The sequence below is a fragment of the Mus caroli genome, unplaced genomic scaffold, assembly GCF_978045245.1.
Source record: "Mus caroli unplaced genomic scaffold, Mus_caroli_1 scaffold_18, whole genome shotgun sequence".
In the NCBI taxonomy this organism is placed as follows: Eukaryota; Metazoa; Chordata; class Mammalia; order Rodentia; family Muridae; genus Mus; species Mus caroli.
Genome location: NW_028227273.1, coordinates 87,003,253 through 87,023,644, shown reverse-complemented (window position 1 = coordinate 87,023,644; position 20,392 = coordinate 87,003,253).

The window sequence follows — 20,392 nt, the reverse complement described above, 5'->3', positions numbered from 1 at the left end:
CGGTCACACACTTCCCTGCTTGTGTGATCTGTAAAATAAGTGTCACATTCATTAAATTAATATTCTATAAAGTTCCACAGGAGGGAGGTTAGTTAAGATGACTTTCTTTATTCTGAGCAGATGGCAAAGGAACAGCAAACTTGTAGATGCTGTAGTCACTGCATTATCCCTAAGAAAGCAAGGTGCACGGCTGAAGCTTGGAGGGTTTCCAGTGGTGTGCCCAAGGTTTTTGGATTTGGAGTTTGCTCCAAGTAACTGGCACACAAGGTTCCAGGAGGGGTCTTACTAAAGGAGATGTTAGATATGACTAAAGGCAGACCACACGCAAACACTCCCATGTCTCCAACAAGTCTGTATGGCTGTGTCCCTGGGGTGACAGTCTCAAGTGGGGACACTTGGTTGTAAATCCTCCCTTGCAATAGCAGTGCCTTTCAGATGAATTCAGCATCTGGCTTACAATTAGAAACAGCCCGAGCAGATCATTCTCCTTGCTGATGGACATCCAAACACTCTCTCAGATCTGCCCTGGGACCCACATGCTCTGAGACCTCATGAATTGGCATGAAATCCTCAGCTACAATTGAAGAACCATCTATTTTGGTGTTTCTAGGAGCCCCCCACCCCGCAGCCCTGAGGCCTCCCTTTTGTCCAGTTGGTTTCTGGTCTGGCCCTGTCAAAGCTAGAAGGTGATCCTCAGGCCTTGCTGTGGCAGAAACAAACTCATTTAGCACCTTGACACTGGGTAACTCATCAGTGTAAGGTGCAACTCTGGTGGGCTCAGTTTCCATGGACACTGGCTCTAGACTGCCCCTAACCAACTCAATCATTTGTTACTTTTCTCTTGTATTGACCTTATGTGTCTTTGTGTCGTGTACATTATTTTTTTAAGATCTATTTTGTGTGTGTAGGAGTGTTCGTCTGCACATATGTATGTGCACCACATGCGAGCAATGCTCACTGAATCCAGAAGAGGGTGTCAGATTCCCTGAAACTGGGGCAACAGGAGGTGTCTGAGCTGCTATGTGGGTGCTAGAAACTGAACCCAGGTTCACTGCAAGAGCACCCAGTGCCTTTGTGTAGAGAGTGGTTCCGATGCTTGGATCAGGAATCTGTATGTACGCGCTGAAGGTCCTGCTCCCCAACTGGTTCTTGATTGATGAATAATGATGCTAGTGGCCAGTGGCTCAAGGGAAGAGGTGAGACTTCCAGGTTCTCACAGGCAGGCTAGGAGATGCGGAGGAGGAAAATGTTTCAGAGGGCGAGAGAGGCACCAGCAGTGTGAGATCTCGGGTGGAGTGACCATCGGCCACTTCCCTGACTGGGCCTGGGATAGCAGGCAGGAGATTAGAAAGGCAACTAAAATGAGGGCAGACTTAGAGGTATTGAGCTGGGAGTAAAGGTAAGGGCACATTAACAGCAGGAAGATTAGAAGCACCTGGCCATTGATCTAAACATTATTAAAAATAAGTTAGTGTGTGTGTGTGTGTGTGTGTGTGTGTGTGTGTGTGTGTGTGTCTTTCATCCATGCACAGATCCAAGGGAAACAGAGTGGTGGTTGGTAGTGCGGTCCCGATCCACCATGGAGCTTAAAGTGGGATAGTAGACACTACATGCTACACCTTTAACTACTGAGGTGTTTCCCCAGCCTCAATAATACATGTGAATTTTTGAAACAAAAAAAAAAGTATAAAGCATAAAAAAGAAGATAAGCCGGGTGTGGTGGCACTCGCCTTTAATCTCAGCACTCTGGAGGCAGAGGCAGGTGGATTTCTGAGTTCAAGGCCAGCTTGGTCTACAAAGTGAGTTCCAGGACAGCCAGGGCTATACAGAGAAACCCTGTCTCGAAAATAAATAAATAAATAAATAAATAAATAAATAAATAAATAAATAAACCTCATGTAAAATATACCAAAATAAAGTTGATGTCAAAGTCTCCTGTGAAGATTCTTCTGGGGCCAACAGAGTGCCTGGTGTGGCTCAGACAGCCAGTTGCTGAACAGCCCAGCCCTGGGATTGGCTTCAAAGCCCAACACTCCAGGAGAGGGCTACCCTCATTACCTGCCTTATCTGGCCCTTTATGGCCCACTCTCATATATATTCTTGGTGTCAAGTCCTGAGTCGGCCTGAAACACTCACTCACCTACCCTGTAGTAGCTCTGCCCAACCCACCAGCTATCAGGAGACACTCATCAGGATGCTCTCTCCTCCCCACATCTCTATACATTATACGATCCTCCTTCTTACAGATTCTATTCAGTTCCATCAGTACCAGTCTTTATGAAATCAACTTTAGGAACATCAACGTGTCCCTAAGCTACCTAGACCACACTATGTGACACTCATAAGTGATCAGTAAAGACATTCGTTTAATCAACTTCACATGAAATTAAATCTTATTAGCTTGGTAAGATGTAGGAGGAAGCATGTGGGGGGGTTACTGAAATTAAACCAATGATATGGATAGAATTGACTGGAAGATAATGCATAAGCATGAGCTGTGTGCTTCACTGTGCTTCACTGTGATAGGCCCAAGGGCTGTGAATCACTCGGGGCCACCTAGGCTCTGTCTCATGCTGCCCACTCTTCTGGCTCTTTTGCCTTTGACACAGGATGAATTAGACCAGCTAAGGATGCTACCATCTGATGACAGAGCATTTTCAAAAAGAATTAACAACATAACAAACTAAAATCTTAAAAGCTGAGGGGAGAGGTGTATATAATAGCCAGGAAAGAAAAATCGTGCCAATTCTATGTGATTCCTAGAGGCGAGAGGTTTCGGTGAGTCTCAGAAGGAAGGCAGGGTGGAAGGATAAGTCAAGTAGATATACTAGCATCTCAAAGAGGACTGGAGAGAGCTAACAGACCACAGTAAAGCAAGTGGCATTGGTTTGTTAAGAAGAGCTGAGTATGTAAGGCAGGTGATAGGAAGGAGGAGGGAAGTATAGCAGCCAATGAGGTGAGCCCAACATGCTTGGCAGCCAATAAGGAGAATTCAACATGATTAGCAGCCAATGAGGAGAACCCATCATGCTGAATACTTTAAGGAAGTGATAGAGGACAATGGAAATAGAGTTGCTGGGCCAGGCGGTCAGGCCTAGCTCTTCCTCTGAGAAGCACACGCCAACATGAGGATTCAGAGGCCCAAGTGAGTTTCCTCTGTTAAGTGGGAACCACCAAGGTCATTGCCAAGGATGAGCAAGTTATGGGATTGGTTAGGAGCTGAGAAGAGTGGAGAAGATGTATGATAAACACTGAAAAGTGTGATGACTTGTTAAATAAAGACAAGTCAGCCAGGAGGTGGTGGCGCACGCCTTTACTCCCAGCGCTCAGGAGGCAGAGGCAGGCGAATCTCTGATTTTGAGACCAGCCTAAACTACAAAGCAAGTTCCAGGACAGCCAGGGATATACAATGAAACCCTGTCTTGAAAACAAAAATGAGCAAAACCAAAAGGACAAATGAAGGGGCATAGAGTGTTGGTGAGGAGAACAGGGAACTTTTCCTCCGATGTTCTGTCTTAGGGTTCACTGCTGCGAGCAGACGCCATCACCAAGGCAAGTCTTAGAAGGACAACATTGAGTCGGGGCTGCCTTACAGGTTCAGAGGGTCAGTCTCTTATTATCAAGGTGGGAGCATGGCAGCATCTAAGCAGGCATGGTACAGGAAGAGCTGAGAGCTCTACTCATCTTCATCTGAAGGCTGCTAGAGGAAGACTGACTTCCAGATAGCTAGACCAAGAGACCTCTCTTCCCATGCCCACAGTGACACATCTACTCCAACAAGGCCACATCTCCTAATAGTGCCACTCCCTGGGTCGAGCATATACAAACCATCACATGCTCCCACACACCTGGAAAAGGCTGAAGGAGGGGCACACAGGAACATTGTGATGTGGGTATGGACAAGAGGACAAAGCCAGGATAGCACTGAGTGACCACAGCCTAAGGGCTACAGGACCCCATTCTAGCCGACTTAAGCAATGTCTTCATTCGTGTCTGCTCTGCATCATTAGCGATAGGGTGGAGTGAGCAGGAAAATCATTCAGCTTGGGCTGGGATGCCTTTGAAGTCTGCTTTAGGATCTGGGTGCTGGCATGCCTGATTCAATTTTGCCCTGCGCTGCCAACACCATGGGATAAAATAGGAGAACATGCTTGTCATGCAAAGAGCCATTAGCACAAGTTTTGTTCTGTCAGTTGTGTGGCAGCATTCAAGTTTCCACGGCCTAGTTCATGATCAGTTAAGGAGGCACAAGACCAAATTACATAGTTCTAAAGGAGATATAAACATACACACATAAACAGTATCTCCGTGAGGCATAGCATTTGGCAAGTTCGTTCTAAACAATTCACACTTGTCTCCCACCAGAACACAACCCTTAAGCAGCTCAGTCCAAATGCGTGTGCCTAAGCTTTGTGTGTGTCGCCGCCGACAGCAGCATAGTCTAATCTTTGCATTTTGGTGTTTGGGTTTCCTCAGACTGTGTTTATTATATAAAATATTTTAGGGTTCCCAGAAGTGATGAAATTGAAGTGATTCATTTATGTATTAAAAATAGATGGCTTTCTGTGTAGTTCAGCAAAGGAGGCATGCTGACCAATATGTCATTGAAATGGCTGTCAAAGTTAGCCTGGCTGCGTGGTACGGAAAAGGCAGTCGTAAGCAGAATTGTGGACCATCAAGACTGGGAGAGTAGGGTACCAGGCAGGGATGGGGATGGGGAGGAGGGATAATTCTCATAGAGGGAAGCATGAAGGAAGAGGGCAGACATAAAGGGGGTTAGAGGTATGCACAGGGAGACAGGGAGGACAGCCAAGTACACACACAGTGGGTCCTAAGAACAGAGAATTCAGTGTGCTTGGGGTTGCTGGCCCCATAACCTAGAATGAGAAGAGTGAGTCGAATAGTCACAGTGTGGTTTTCCTCTCCAAATTCCACATCCTACAATCACTCATTTCCCCAATACCCAGTCTGTACTCAACTGTTCCACAAGAAACCAACTCAGAGGCCACTTATTCCACCTGATAAAGGCTGGCTGCTTGTCTCTGATCATATTATGCTTCTTGAAGACAACTTCCTGAGCCCTTAGATTCTTACTACCCCACTGTGGGGAAGTGATGAAGACCTCTTGTCTTAGGGTTTTACTGCTGTGAATAGACACCATAACCAAGGCAACTCTTTTTTTTTTATTATTAGATATTTTCTTCATTTACATTTCACTAAACCCATCTGGTCCTGGGCTTTTTTTGGTTGGGAGACAATTAATGACTGCTTATATTTCTTTAGGGGAAATGGGACTATTAAGATTGTTAATCTGATTCTGATTTAACTTTATTACCTGGTATCTGTCTAGGAAGTTGTCCATTTCATCCAGGTTTTCCAGTTTTGTTGAGTATAGTCTTTTGTAGTAGGATCTGATGATGTTTTGGATTTCCTCAGGATCTGTTGTTATGTCTCCTTTTTCATTTCTGATTTTGTTAATTAAGATACTGTCCCTGTGCCCTCTAGTGAGTCCTTTTGTTTCCACTTGGTTGATTTCTGCCATAAGTTTGATTATTTCCTGCTGTCGACTCCTCTTGGGTGAATTTGCTTCCTTTCGTCCTAGAGCTTCTAGGTGTGCTGTCAGACAGCGAGTGTATGTTCTCTCTAGTTTCTTTTTGGAGGCCCTCAGAGCTATGAGTTTTCCTCTTAAGACTGCCTTCATTGTGTCCCATAAGTTTGGGTATGTTGTGGCTTCATTTTCATTAAACTCTAAAAAGTCTTTAATCTCTTTCTTTATTTCTTCCTTAACCAAGGTATCATTGAGTAGAGTGTTGTTCAGTTTCCACGTGAATGTTGGCTTTCTATTATTTATGCTGTTATTGAAGATCAGCCTTAGTCCGTGGTGATCTGATAGGATGCATGGGATAATTTCAATATTTTTGTATCTGTTAAGGCTGGTTTTGTGACCGATTATATGGTCGGTTTTGGAGAAGGTACCATGAGGTGCTGAGAAGACGGTATATCTTTTTGTTTTAGAATAAAATGTTCTGTAGATATCTGTTAAATACATTTGTTTCATAACTTCTATTAGTGTCCATGTGTCTCTGTTTAGTTTCTGTTTCCAGGATCTGTCTATTTGTGAGAGTGGGGTGTTGAAGTCTCCCACTATTATTGTGTAAGGTGTAATGTGTGCTTTGAGCTTTACTAAAGTGTCTTTAATGAATGTGGCTGCCCTTGCATTTGGAGCATAGATATTTAGAACTGAGAGTTCATCTTGGTAGATTTTACCTTTGATGAGTATGAAGTGCCCTTCCTTGTCTTTTTTGATAACTTTGGATTGGAAGTCGATTTTATTAGATATTAGAATGGCTACTCCAGCTTGTTTCTTCAGACCATTTGCTTGGAAAATTGTTTTCCAGCCTTTTACTCTGAGGTAGTGTCTGTCTTTATCCCTGAGGTGGGTTTCCTGTAAGCAGCAAAATGTTGGGGCCTGTTTGTGTAGCCACTCTGTTAGTCTATGTCTTTTTATTGGGGAATTGAGTCCATTGATGTTAAGAGAAATCAAAGAAAAGTAATTGTTGCTTCCTGTCATTTTTGTTGTTAAAGTTGGGAATCTGTTCTTGTGGCTGCCTTTTTTTTTTAAGATTTATTTATTTATTATATGTAAGTACAGCTGTCTTCAGACACTCCAGAAGAGGGAGTCGGATCTCATTACAGATGGTTGTGAGCCACCATGTGGTTGCTGGGATTTGAACTCAGGAATTTCAGAAGAGCAGTCAGGTGCTCTTACCTACTGAGCCATCTCACCAGCCCCTTCTTTTAGTTTTGTTAAAGGATTACTTTCTTGCTTTTTCTAAAGTGTAGTTTCTATCTTTGTGTTGATGTTTTCCCTTTATTATCCTTTGAAGGGCTGGATTCATGTAAAGATATTGTGTGAATTTGGTTTTGTTATGGAATACTTTGGTTTCTCCATCTATGGTAATTGAGAGTTTTGCTGGGTATAGTAGCCTGGGCTGGCATTTGTGTTCTCTTAGTGTCTGTATAACATCTGTTCAGGATCTTCTGGCTTTAATATTCTCTGGTGAGAAGTCTGGAGCAATTCTAATAGGCCTGCCTTTATATGTTACTTGACCTTTTTCCCTTACTGCTTTTAATATTCTGTCTTTATTTACTGCATTTGTTGTTCTGATTATTATGTGTAGGGAGGAATTTCTTTTCTGGTCCAGTCTATTTGGAGTTCTGTAGGCTTCTTGTATGTTCATGGGCATCTCTTTCTTTAGGTTTGGGGAGTTTTCTTCTATAATTTTGTTGAAGATATTTGCTGGCCCTTTAAGTTGAAAATCTTCATTCTCATCTACTCCCTATTATCCATAGGTTTGGTCTTCTCATTGTGTCCTGGATTTCCTGGATGTTTTGAGTTAGGATCTTTTTGCATTTTGCATTTTCTTTGATAGTTGTGTTCATGTCCCCTATAGAATCTTCTGCACCTGAGATTCTCTCTTCCATCTCTTATATTCTGTTGCTGATGCTCACATCTATGGTTCCTGATTTCTTTCCTAGGGTTTCTATCTCCAGAGTTGTCTCCCTTTGGGTTTTCTTCATTGTTTCTACTTCCATTTTTAGATCTTGGATGGTTTTGTTCCATTCCATTGCCTGTTTGGTTGTTTTCCTATAATTCTTTAAGGGATTATTGTGTTTTTTCTACCTGTTTAGCAGTGTTTGCCTGTAGTTCTTTATGGACTTCTACCTGTTTTTCAGTGTTCTCCTGTAATCCCTTGAGGGATTTTTGTGTTTCCTCTTTAAGGGCTTCTACTTGTTTAGCATTATTCTCCTGTAATTCCTCAAGGGATTTTTGTGCTTCCTCTTTAAGGGTTTCTACCTCTTTAGCACTGTTCTCCTGTATTTCTTTAAGTGAGTTATTAATGCCCTTCTTTAAATCTTCTACCACCACCATGAGATATGATTTTAAATCCTCATCCTGCTTTTCAGGTGTGCTGGGGTATCTTGGTTTCTCTTAGTAAGATTTTTTTTCCCTTTTTTCTTTTTTTTTTTCTTTTGTGTGTGTGTGTGTGTGTGTGTGTTTGGTTTTGGTTTTGGTTTTGGTTTTTCGAGACAGGGTTTCTCTGTGTAGCGCTGGCTGTTCTGGAACTCACTTTGTAGACCAGGCTGGCCTCAAACTCAGAAATCCGCCTGTCTCTGCCTCCCAAGTGCTGAGATTAAAGGCATGCGCCACCACCACCCAGCTTGTTAGTAAGATTCTTTTTTTAGGTATTTTCTTCATTTACATTTCACATGCTATCCCAAAAGTCCCCCATACCCTCCCCCACCCACTCCCCTACCCACCCACTCCCACTTCTTGACCATGGTGTTCCCCTGTACTGGGGCATATAAAGTTTGCAATACCAAGGGGCCTCTCTTCCCAATGATGGCCAACTAGGCCATCTTCTGCTTTGGAGTTAGTAAGATTCTTATGTTTGTCTTTTGCCATCTGGAAATCTCTGGTGTTAATATTCTGGCTGTCTCTGGTTGGAGCTTGATCCTCCTGTGATTCTGTTAGCCTCTGTCAGCACTCCTGGAAGTCCAACTCTCACCTGAGTTCCAGTCTCAGAGCACTCTCTGCAGGCAAGCTCTCCTCTTGCAGGGCAGGTGTCCAGCAGTCTGGGGCTCTGATCCACCTCCTGAATTCTGGGGTCAGAACCCTCCCTGTAGGCGACTCTCCTCTGGCAAGGAAGGTGCCCAGGGGTCTGGGTCTCAGCTCTGCCTCCTGGTTGAGGATGAAGACCTGAGGGAACCCTGACCAAGAAGCTCTGTGGCTTCTATCATCCACGTGCTCTCAAGTAATCACGAGGTCCTGGGTGTGCTAGGGGGCCTGTGGCGTGGAGAGTCCTCTGGTGCCCTAGATGCCTTCAGCCGGGTTCATGCAGAAGATGGCGGGGCTGGGTCCGACCTGAATGGATCCCAGCCTCTGGTCGGGCAGGGTTCCTTTGTCCCTGTTCCTGCACAAGACCCTCCAAGATTCTTTGGAGCTGATGTTGTGTTCCACTCACCTATGATCCCGAGGTGATCCTGAGGTCCTGCAGCGTGGAGAGCACTCTGGAGCCCTTAGCGGCCTCTGCTGGGCTCCCCAAGGCAACTCTTATAAGGACAACATTTAATTGGGGCTGGCTTACAGATTCAGAGGTTCTGTCCATTATCATCAAGGCAGGGGCCTGGCAGTGTCCAAGCAGGCATGGTGCAGGAGGAGCCCAGAGTTCTACATCTTGATCCAAAGGCAAACAGGAGAAGACTGGCTTCCAGGAAGCTAGATAACGGTCTTAAAGCCCACACCCACAGTGACACACCTACTCCAACAGCTAAGCATGGAGTTAAGCAGGTCTTGTCTGGCATTTTCTTCAGCGAAATTCACTACTGGTTTATCAGACTCTGGGGAATTAATTTCCTCATGTAAGGAAGGCATTATTTCAAAGGGTGGGGCTGAGGGTACTACTTCCTCAGGTGGGGCAAACCCTTGAGAATCTGGAGATTCAAAATTCTCAGCTTCAACAGGGTCCTTCCACACATCCCCATCCTGAGGTATAGGAGCCCATTCTTTGCCAATTAGTGCCCTTACTTTAACTGCTGACACCCTCTGAGGCTGAGACTTGAATTTTTGCTGTAATTCAGCCAACCTTATAATGAGGGCTTCAGTTTGATTTTCTGCAACTTGAGCTCTATGGCTGCTGAAGAGAAGATTCTCTTCAAGGACACACTTAGCAACTTTTAGATTATTTACTTGTGTCTGGAGCCATTCAATTTTATCGTACAACTCCTTTTCCTTCATCGTTTTTTCCCGATATGCTAAGAACAACCAGGCAACAAAATCATTTTCCGATTTTTCCCCCATCTCGTAGTACACCGAATCACCTAATTCATCAAGATAATCAAAGTCATTAGCTTCTTTAAGCTTGAAATATCATTTCAACTATAGGTCTTCAAAATTCTCTGAGCTCCCAGGAGGGAGAGAATCTGGAGAAGTTTCAGTAGTTAAAGGTGCTGGTCAATTATCAAACCAACTCCAGATTCTTAAAAGATCCATCCTTATACTTCCGCTCCTCTAAAGTCACTCCCGGTACCAACCATCACACCCATACACTGGTGTCACTGGCCTTTATTGCTCCATGTGGCAAATGAAGACGTAACTCATCTACTCCTTTCTAAACTATAAGATCTTAGAAGGTAAGAGTTATCGTTATGAATGTCCGTATGTCAGGCTAACATATGGGTTTCATTTAACTAGTTAATATTTAAGAGTAGACATTTGGGGCTGGGAGCCGGCTCAGTGGGAAAAGGGCTTGCTATGCAAGCCTGACAGGCTGAGTTCAAGTCCCTAGAACCCAGTAACATTCATATCTGTAAACCAGCAGGATCTCATAGAGAGAGAGGAGGCAGAGACAAGAGAATTCCCCAAAACGCAAAGCCCAGCTAACCTGGAGCAAGCTGCAATGAGCAAGAGACTCTGTGTTGAGCCATTTGGAAGATGAAGATCAACACCCAAAGTTATCTTCTGATCACAACATGTGCATTGTGACATGAAACACACACACACACATATACACACACACACAGCATAGAAACACCACAATAAAAAATTTGTTTAGAGTAGAAGGGCTTTTGTAAAATAATTTTTTATTCATTCTACATCCCGATGGCAGCCCCCTCCCTCCTCCCCTCCCAGCCCCACCCTTATAAATCCCTCCCCCCACTATGCTCTCCCCTTCTCCTTAGAGAAATGGAAAGCTCCCTTGGATATCACCCAACCCCAGAACATATAGTCCCAACAGGACTAAACACATCCTCTCCCACTGAGGCCCAACCAGGCAGTCCAAGTAGGGGGGGAGAAGATCCAAAGGCAGGGAACAGAGACTGAGACAGCCCTCAATTCAATTATTAGGGGACCCACATGAAGACCAAGCTGCACATCTGCTACAAATGTGTGGGGGCCTAGGTGCAGCCCGACATGCTCCCTGGTTGGTGGCCCAGACTCTGTGAGGACCCATGGGCCCAAGGTAGTTGACTCTGTAGGACTTCTTGTGGTGTCCTTGGCCCCTCAGGCTCAGTCAACTCTATCCCCGACTCTTCCACAAGGCTCCCTGAGCTCTGTCTGATATTTTCCTGTGGGTCTCTGCATCTGTTTCCATCCACTGTAGGATGAATCTTCTCAGGAGATAGTTATACCAGATTCCCATCTGCAGGCATAGTAGAGTATCATTAATAGTGTCTGGGGTTGGCTCTCTTTGGGGCGGTTACTGGTCATCTATTCCCTCAGTCTCTGCTCCATCTTCATCCCTGGGCTCCTGTCTGCAAGCATAGCAGAGTATCATTAATAATGTCAAGTGTTGGCTCTCTCATATGGGTTGGGTCTCAAGTTGGGGCAGTCACTGGATGTCTGTTCCCTCAGCCTCTGTTCCATCTTCATCCCTGGGCATCTTGTTGGCAGGAAAACTTTTGGGTTGAAGATTTTGTGAGTGAGTTGATGTCCCTCTCTCTCCACTGGAAGTCCTGCCTGGCTACAGGAGGTGGCCATTTCAGTAGAGTAGAAGTTTTTGACCAGAGACGATCTATTATCTTCTGGGTCACTTCTCAGAACACAGCACCCTCTCAGGTCCTAAAGGCTCTCTCTGATCACCAGGCTGCTTTTGGGCCACTGAGCTCTGTAGCTGCTTCTTCAAAGCTGCTGTCTGTGGCCTTGAATCTTTTGCTGTAGAGATGCTAGACTACATATCCTGAGCTGGCTCCTGCTGTCACTCGTGGAACTTTGAAGCGGCAGGGCTCTGCCAGGAAGCCAGGTTTCTATGCCAGATGGGCCCACAGTCAAGTCCTAGCCCCAGTAAATAATACATGGCTAAGGAACTATAGGAACTTAGGCAAGTCTCTGCACTTCCCTGAACCTTGATGTAACAATTAAATAACTTCCTACAGCAGAGTGGACACTCAAGCTGGTCATGACGATGTATCTAATAGAGGACATTCTCTCACCATTTACTCCTGGTGATTGTAATAAGAAGAAAGAATAGCTTGGTTATTGACCTCATTGAAACTTCATACTAACTCCCCAAAACCTAAGCAGAGAGTAACTGTATTTCTTCACATCATAGATGAGGGAATTCCACTGGAGGCAAGTGTCACAGCCAAGCACCTGAATGTTCAAGCAGGAGCAATCACCTTCCTGCTCTGACTCCGCCCACCAGCTCATCAATGCATATCTACCATCTCTCAGGGGAACAGGAAGATGCCCCCACCCCCACCCCCCAGTTGGCAGGGATAGTCTCAGGTACTCTGCAGAGAACAGCATGCTCTCATCCAGGATGAAATTTAAAACAAAAAGAACCCTGTGAACTCAAGTAGAAACCAGACAGAGGTGTCTGGAGAATGAGCAAAAGAATGTACTGGAAGGCAGCAGTGTGGGAGGATCACAGAGGCCCTGTGACATTTATACACTGAAGACTGTTAACTAGACAACCAATGGATTTAACACTCCATGTTTCTGACTGAGGATGAGAGCAACAACTGGGGCTAAGCAGATGCGCATCACTGCCCAAACTGCCTTGTAAGAATTAATTCATCAAAACTTAAATCTGTCTTCTGGGTTGTTCCCATTGCTTTCCTCACTCTGTAGATGAAGGAACAAAGATGAGAATATCTTGAGGGGTGAGTCGGAGCCTGTAAATACCAGAACTGGAGTCTGCTGACATCTGGCTCAAGGGCAGTGTTCCCAATCGCTGCATGAGTGATACCTTCCAAAGAGCTGAAAAGCAGACAGCGCCATTAGCAGGTGGCAGAACTGAGGACAAAGCAAGAGAGCTTTGTCTTAAAGCAAACAAATACAGAGCCTGTGTGATCACAAGTTCAAAGCTAACCTGGTCTGCTCTGCAAGAGCTGACTCAGATAGATAGATGGATGGATGGATAGATAGATAGATAGATAGATAGATAGATAGATAGATAGATAGATAGATTGCTAATAATAGCCCCAAGGTTATTCTTTTGTATTTGTAGAAATTTAATCTGTTGCTCAAAAAAAAAAAAAAATCATCTCTCCTGAGGCTGGAGAGATGGCTCAGTGGTTAAAAGTACTGGCTGCTCTTCCAGAGGACCTAGGTTCAATCCCAGCACCCATATGGCCAGGATCTTCTGGCTTCCTTGAACACTACACATAAATGAGGCCCAGACATACATGTAACACACACACACAAATAAAATACTATTTTTAAAAATCTGTCCTTAAATATTTTTGTAGGATGACTATTAAGAATAGTTTGTTTTGCCGGGCAGTGGTGGTGCATGCCTTTAATCCCAGCACTTGGGAGGCAGAGGCAGGCGGACTTCTGAGTTCGAGGCTGGCCTGGTCTAACAAAGTGAGTTCCAGGACAGCCAGGGCTACACAGAGAGAAACCCTGTCTCAAAAAAAACACAAACAAACAAACAAACAAAAAAAAAAAAAACACTAGTTTGTTTTAATCTGTTTGGCAGGTAAGGGAATATACACAGATATTACGAGTTTCCCAACTCCTCAGGCCTGTAATTTGTCCGGAGGGAGCAACCCTCTGCACCTCACGGTAACTGAGGAGCAAATGACAGGAACACAAAGACGGGCTGTGTTTGTACTCAGCTGTCTCTGTCTTCTCAGACATCTGTCAAAAGAGAGAAGCAAGAATCAGTGTAGGGGAAGGTAAAGAGAAGGCTCGTGGTAAATAGACAGTACAGACATCTTTGAAAATGGTATCCAGATATCTAGAAGCATAAAAATGTTTTCAAACTTGGAACTGGACCAGGGGGGAAGGGAGTGCTGATATATGAAAGCCCACCCAGGGCACTACTTGAACCTGTCCCAGCACCTCATGCAGGCGTGCTGAAGGCCCTGTGCTGAGGGTCCCATCTAGACACTTTGGAGATGTAACTAGATGATCTCGTGCCTGACCCCTGAGCTCATTTTGAAGTGTTCCATGGATCAGCAAATTATCTTCTGCTGATTTTAATGTCTGACCTTCTTTTCTTCCCTTGGCATGATCTCTTAATAATAAATTCCATCACAGACTTCCCTGGTCTCTCTCCTGGCCACCCTGGTTGTTTATCATTAGACTCTGATAAAGTCACTCACGTGGGCAGCTTGCACCATGCAATGCTCCTTTTAGGTAGCCATGGTAGAGTCTGGTTGCCTAGCATCCACCGTTCCTACTTCCTTCTGGACACACAGGCAGCTTCCCTGAGGTCTATAGTGTGATTGGATACACTCTGTGTTCAGGCTGGACCCTAATGCTACCTCATGCAGTGCTGGGTTCTGCTTCACCTGTGTTGTTTGAGCTGCCTGTTAAGTACTCAGCTATGTAGTTTGAGGTGAGTGTGAACTTGAGATAGAATCAATGACAGAGAGCAAACATGGTGGCCCACGTCTACAATGCCAGCACCCACAAGGCCAAGGCAGGAAGATCTCCAGCTCAATGCTACCCTGGGACACACAGTGAGCTCAAGGTCTGCCTGCCTTGAGTGTCTTCCTGCAAGACTATCATTGAAAACAGAAAAACGAGGAAAAGGAGGGGGCAGGAAGAAAAGGAGGGGGAGAAGGAAGTGTGTAATCGTGTGGCTGCACAGAGATTTCAAAATAAGAATATCGAGGGTATTTTCATGAAGAGCTAGCACTTCATAAATATTGAAATCACCTGAAAATTAAAAGAGGCACTTCCAGGAGGCAGCACCCAGATGTGATGACTGTCACAGCATGTTTTATGAGATTGAGGAATGGGGAACAGCTGCAGACTTTGATGGTGCTAATTTCAGTGACAGAACAGGGCTCAGGGTGCAGAGTATATAGTCTTCAAGACTCTGGGGGGTAAAGGAAGGTAGAAGTACAGACAGGGAATAGAGACATCTAGCATTTGTGAGGGAAGGAAAGACGCTAGAGAGCCAGAAGAACTTCAGCACAGAGCAAGGAGTTCACGTAGGATGACAAAGCAAAGCAGAAATTAGGTCTATGGGGCTGGACAGATGGCTCAGCATTTAAGAGTGCTTTCTGTTCTTCCAGAGGAGCCAAATTCAGTTCCCAACCACCCACATCCAACAACTCACAACTACCTCAAATTCCAGGTCGAAGGGATCTGAGACCCTCTTCTGGTCCTCCTGGGTACCTGCATGTTCACTGCTCTAGAGGTGGGGGTACCTGAATCAGACTGAAGTCTCACACAACAGCCAACTTTATCCAGAGCATCAGACAACTCACACTCTAAGAGTGTACCAGACTGGCCGGGGCAAAGTTGACCAGTCCTCTGAGGGGGAGTGTGGAGCTGATTATAGTAAAATTAGAAAAAAAAAATGCAAGAGACAGGTATGGCAGGGCTGCTGTTCATTACCACACCAGACGAAAGTGTATTTCTCATAGCCTTCTTATACTACAGTACAATGGGAAGCAAAGCCACAAGCTAACAGACACAAGTGGCAAGAAAAGATCAACTTTCAGCTTCTGGGACCATTGTGAGAAGATGATTCCAGGCTAGTGGAGGAGGCTCCCACCCAACACCTTCCTTCTGTCACACAGGAGACAAGGACAGCAGTTCAGGAAGGGCAGGCGAGTTTAGAGTGAGAAGTTCAGAGCCAAGATGCTGAGGAAACTTTAGGAGTGTGGAGCACCACTCACACCCCACCCACCCAGCACCGCCCCTGCCTCCAGCACGCCTCGGCTGCATTGCCATCTCTTCATCCAGTCAGGCTTCCTGCTCAGAATCTGGCCAATTGCCTTCATCCTATGAAAAGCAATTTTCCAAAAAGAGACTAAGTTCCCTATTGGTTCCCTATGTGACCCCGCTCCTAACTGCCATCATTGTCTAGCCTGAGGAGGGGAAAAAAACATGAATTCACTCACCGGTGTTAGTAACAATGCATAATGATGCTGCTACTTCCTGGTAGCAGCATTGCATGGTGGGATTTCTAGAGCAATATATTTGAAGCCAACACTGGACATTTCCAGCTCTGCCTTGGATGAGAAAGACAGTTTGCAAAAGAAGAAACTTGCAGATGTTGGGCCAACCTTGCATGCATGACATGAACAGAACTCGGTCACAGTGTATGATCCTGTTAATGAGTTCTTGAATACACGTACAAGCATTTTTTTTTGAGAATTTTTATATCCATATTGATCAGAAAAATCAGTCTAGTTTCTGTTGTCCTTAGCCGGTTAGGACTGGCTTTGTCAAGTGAGCTTTCCAGACTTCCTTCCTTCTGCTCTGTGAACAATTTGAGGAGGATTTGGTAGAGTCTTTTAAAGATTTAGAATAATCAAAACAAGCGCCTGAAGGTACTTCATTAATTTCAGTGTTGGATATGAAGTGGCTTAGTCTGGGGCTGGAAAGATGGCATGGCAGTTACAAGTATGCAGTGCTCTTGAAGAAGAAGGACCCAAGAATAATTCCCAGCACCCACACCAGGTGATTCAAGACCATCTCTAAGTAACTCCAGCCCCTGGGATAACTTCCTGCACCCTCTCCTGCTTCCTTGGGTACCAGTGTGCACAAAACCTCACACAGGCACACATACATATGCACAACTAAAGATTAAAAGTAAATTTTAGGGGCTAGAAAGATGGCTGCAACGGTTAAAAGCATTGACTGCTTTTCCAATGGACCCGAGTTCAATTCCTTGCACCCACATGGCAGCTCACAACTGTCTGTAACTCCAGTTCCAGGGGATCTGCCACCCTAGCAAAGACATGCAGGCAGGACATCAGTGCACATAAAAATAAGTGAATGTGTTTTGAAAAAATAAAATAAAAATATAAATTTGAAATGGCTTAGTCTTTCTTAACTAAACTTCAGTGTTTACAATAGGTAAAGTGCACAGAGCCCTTGTGAGTGGGTTCATCAGCTAAAGAACAGTCTCTACGAAGTAGAAGTTGTCTGTGTCTGTGCACCACCTCAAGAAGGCTTCGTGTTGGTGCATTTTCCTCTAAACTGCTCTGCTCTAAGGCACTGTGTTCCCCTGCCTGAAACATATGACCTCATATGTGGGTAGAGCTTGATTTAAATAATTGTACCAAGTGGCAACTATGTAGGAAGCAGAGATCAATTGCAAAACTTCTTATGGAACAACTGAGTGAGTTTTTGTCTACTGTCTCCTCTCTGCAGTGATTTTGACCAGGATCTGCTAGTGAGCACTAGTCTTCTCATTCCAGGGTGTGCAGTGGCCACACGACCACTTTGCTTTTTAGTACCATATTTGGGACATAGCAATTTTTTTTAAAAACAAGCCTCAGAATTTTTGACCCATTGCATAAGAGCTTTCATGGAATCTTCCATCTTCCCAGCTGTCGGGGACTCAGATTTCCCTCTCATTTGTTCCAGGATAACGTCTACTGTTGTTTAGCCAAAAGAAACTGCTTCTTGCTCCAAACCTTTTCTTCCCTCTTGTTCTTGCTACAGATTAACAAACTGTTATTATATCTGGAATCACATGTCATATCTACTTGGGAAATAGTTGCCTTATCTTCAGGGGCAAAGAGGGTTTCATAGAAGGATAATCTGCATTCTGTCCTTCTAGTGACTCAAAGAAGGAGCCACTGTTTCCTAGTAAGCAATTTGAGGATTCATGTGTCATCACCAGTCTGTATCAAAGAGCCATGGTTAGGGCAGCAGGTCACTGTCTGCCCTAACTGGGTAACCTGGGGAAGGGGTATGGTGACTCAGTGCCTGAGACACAAACTCCTCCATCCCACAGGGAGATTCCTGTGATGATCATAAGAAGGATTTTTAGAACCTTTTTGTACTTAAATTATAATCTTCACATTTCCCATGATGGAATAATCCTCAGCTACTATATATGTACATATACATACACATGCACATATACTATACATATACATATATATACATATACCTATCTTTATTGACTAACAAAAGGTTCCCTATTGTCCAATACTTTCATTGATTTTTATTTCTGGCTACTGTGTGTTATCTGTGTCTGTTTTCTGTTGTAATAATGGAATATCACAAACTGAAATTTTTATAAGAAATAGAAGCACATTTAACTCGGGAGTTCTGGAGGTTGGGAAACCCAAGAACATGATGCTGGTGAAGGACTGTTTGCTGCACCACAGCCTGGCACAGGGCCAACACGGTGAGACAGCAAGTGTGTTAGTGTCATCTCCCTTCCCTCTTATAAAGCCACCAGCATCAACACGGTTGTCCCACCTTGATGAATGCATCTAACCTTAACTAGCTTCCAAAGGTCCCACTTCCACACCACTGTGATGTGTACTTAGAATTAGCTTTCCACTACACAAACTTTTGGAGACACACACATCATAGCAGAGAGATAGCGCCTGCCTCGAAGACGCCTGCCTTGAAGATGATCCTTGCAAATGTGGATTTTGAAAGATCCTGAGAGAGCATGAAAAATTATTTATGCCAGGTGTTTGCGTTTTTTGCCAGGTGTTTGTGGTTTTTGCCTTTCTATAGCCCAATGCCAGGTGTTTGCGGTTTTTGCCTTTATAAACTCCTTACCCCTTGAGCTCGTGGTTGACTCCTCTACCCCTGCGTGGAATACAGTTGTCCCCAGTACACTGGTCTTTCCCAAATAAACCTCTTACAGTTTGCATCAAGACCATTTCTCGTGAATGATTTGGGGTGTCATCTCTCCTGAGTCAGAATGTGGGGGAGTCCTCACGTTGTGGGTCTTTCAATTTCATCCTGACTATTTTGTTTGAATGCATCTTAAGAAATTTCAGGTCAAATGATATTGTGGGAAGCAGGTGCGGCCACATGGGCAGTGAGGCTGCATGCCACCGACCTGAGCGTGTGTAAATTCTGATTGGATGAGGTAGGGTGGAGCTAAAAGAGGTCAGTCAGCATGAGTATAGGAGGCTTGTAGGAGTTGCCACGAGATAGGAGCTTAGCCCTTGCCCTAAGTAGAAGCTAGTTGTAGTAAGAGAAGCTGTTGTAAGTAGTAGAAGCTGCGGTTGTAAGAAAAGCTGCAAGAGGGAGAACAAGAAGCTGTTGCGTGAACCCGCCTTGGTGTCCGTGTAGTTCTTGTCTCCACGGGTCAGAGACTGCGGAAACCGGGACATGATATAAGCTTTCAAAGGAAACAAAACAAAACAGCCAGTTTATGGGGCTGGAGATACAGCTCAGCAGGTAAGAACACTTGTTGCTCTTGCACAGGACCTGAGTTCAGTTCCCAGCACCCATGTCAAGGAACTCATAATTACCTGTATCCCCAGGTCCATGGGATCGCTGCCCTCTTCTGGTCTCCATAAGCACCTGCATACTCATGCTTACGTGTGTGCGTGTGTGTGTGTGTGTGTGTGTGTGTGTGCACACGTGCGCGCGCACACACGCACTAACATAATATTTGTAAATTTAAATAAATATAAAAAGTAAATCTTTCTTTTAAAACAGCTGGTAAACATTACCAAACCACCCTTCTCCAATGAGTGGGTATCCACATACACTTCCCTACTCCACAGCGAACACCAGACTGTCAGAAAGCAGTGTCTCTTTATTCATAAACCCCTTCCTTGGGTTAACAGGGTCTTCTGTCTTAGCGTCCCTGGTTGGCTTTGGCTACAGGATACTTATGCTTTAAAAGTTCTTAGTTTCTTCTTTTTCAAATTGAAAGTCCTCTACTTATACAATCTGTGACTTTATTACATACTAATAAAAGACATATTATGTTTCTAGCTCCAATAAATAGTGAGACTAGCCTGTCAGTGTCAAACATTTCAAGCCAGGTCTTATCCTCAACATTATATATGCCAAGTGCTCACAACGAATCAGGCAGGTGGGCTTGCTTTTTATAGATGATGAATCGGAATCAGAAGAACTAAAAAGGCTGAGCCTAGAATCCAAGCACATCACTCCCAGAATTCACAAACCTAACCATGACATCAGACCTCACTCATGAATTCACAAACCTAACCATGACATCAGACCTCACTCATGAATTCACAAACCTAACCATGACATCAGACCTCACTCATGAATTCACAAACCTAACCATGACATCAGACCTCACTCATGAATTCACAAACCTAACCATGACATCAGACCTCACTCATGAATTCACAAACCTAACCATGACATCAGACCTCACTCATGAATTCACAAACCTAACCATGACATCAGACCTCACTCATGAATTCACAAACCTAACCATGACATCAGACCTCACTCATGAATTCACAAACCTAACCATGACATCAGACCTCACTCATGAATTCACAAACCTAACCATGACATCAGACCTCACTCATGAATTCACAAACCTAACCATGACATCAGACCTCACTCATGAATTCACAAACCTAACCATGACATCAGACCTCACTCATGAATTCACAAACCTAACCATGACATCAGACCTCACTCATGAATTCACAAACCTAACCATGACAT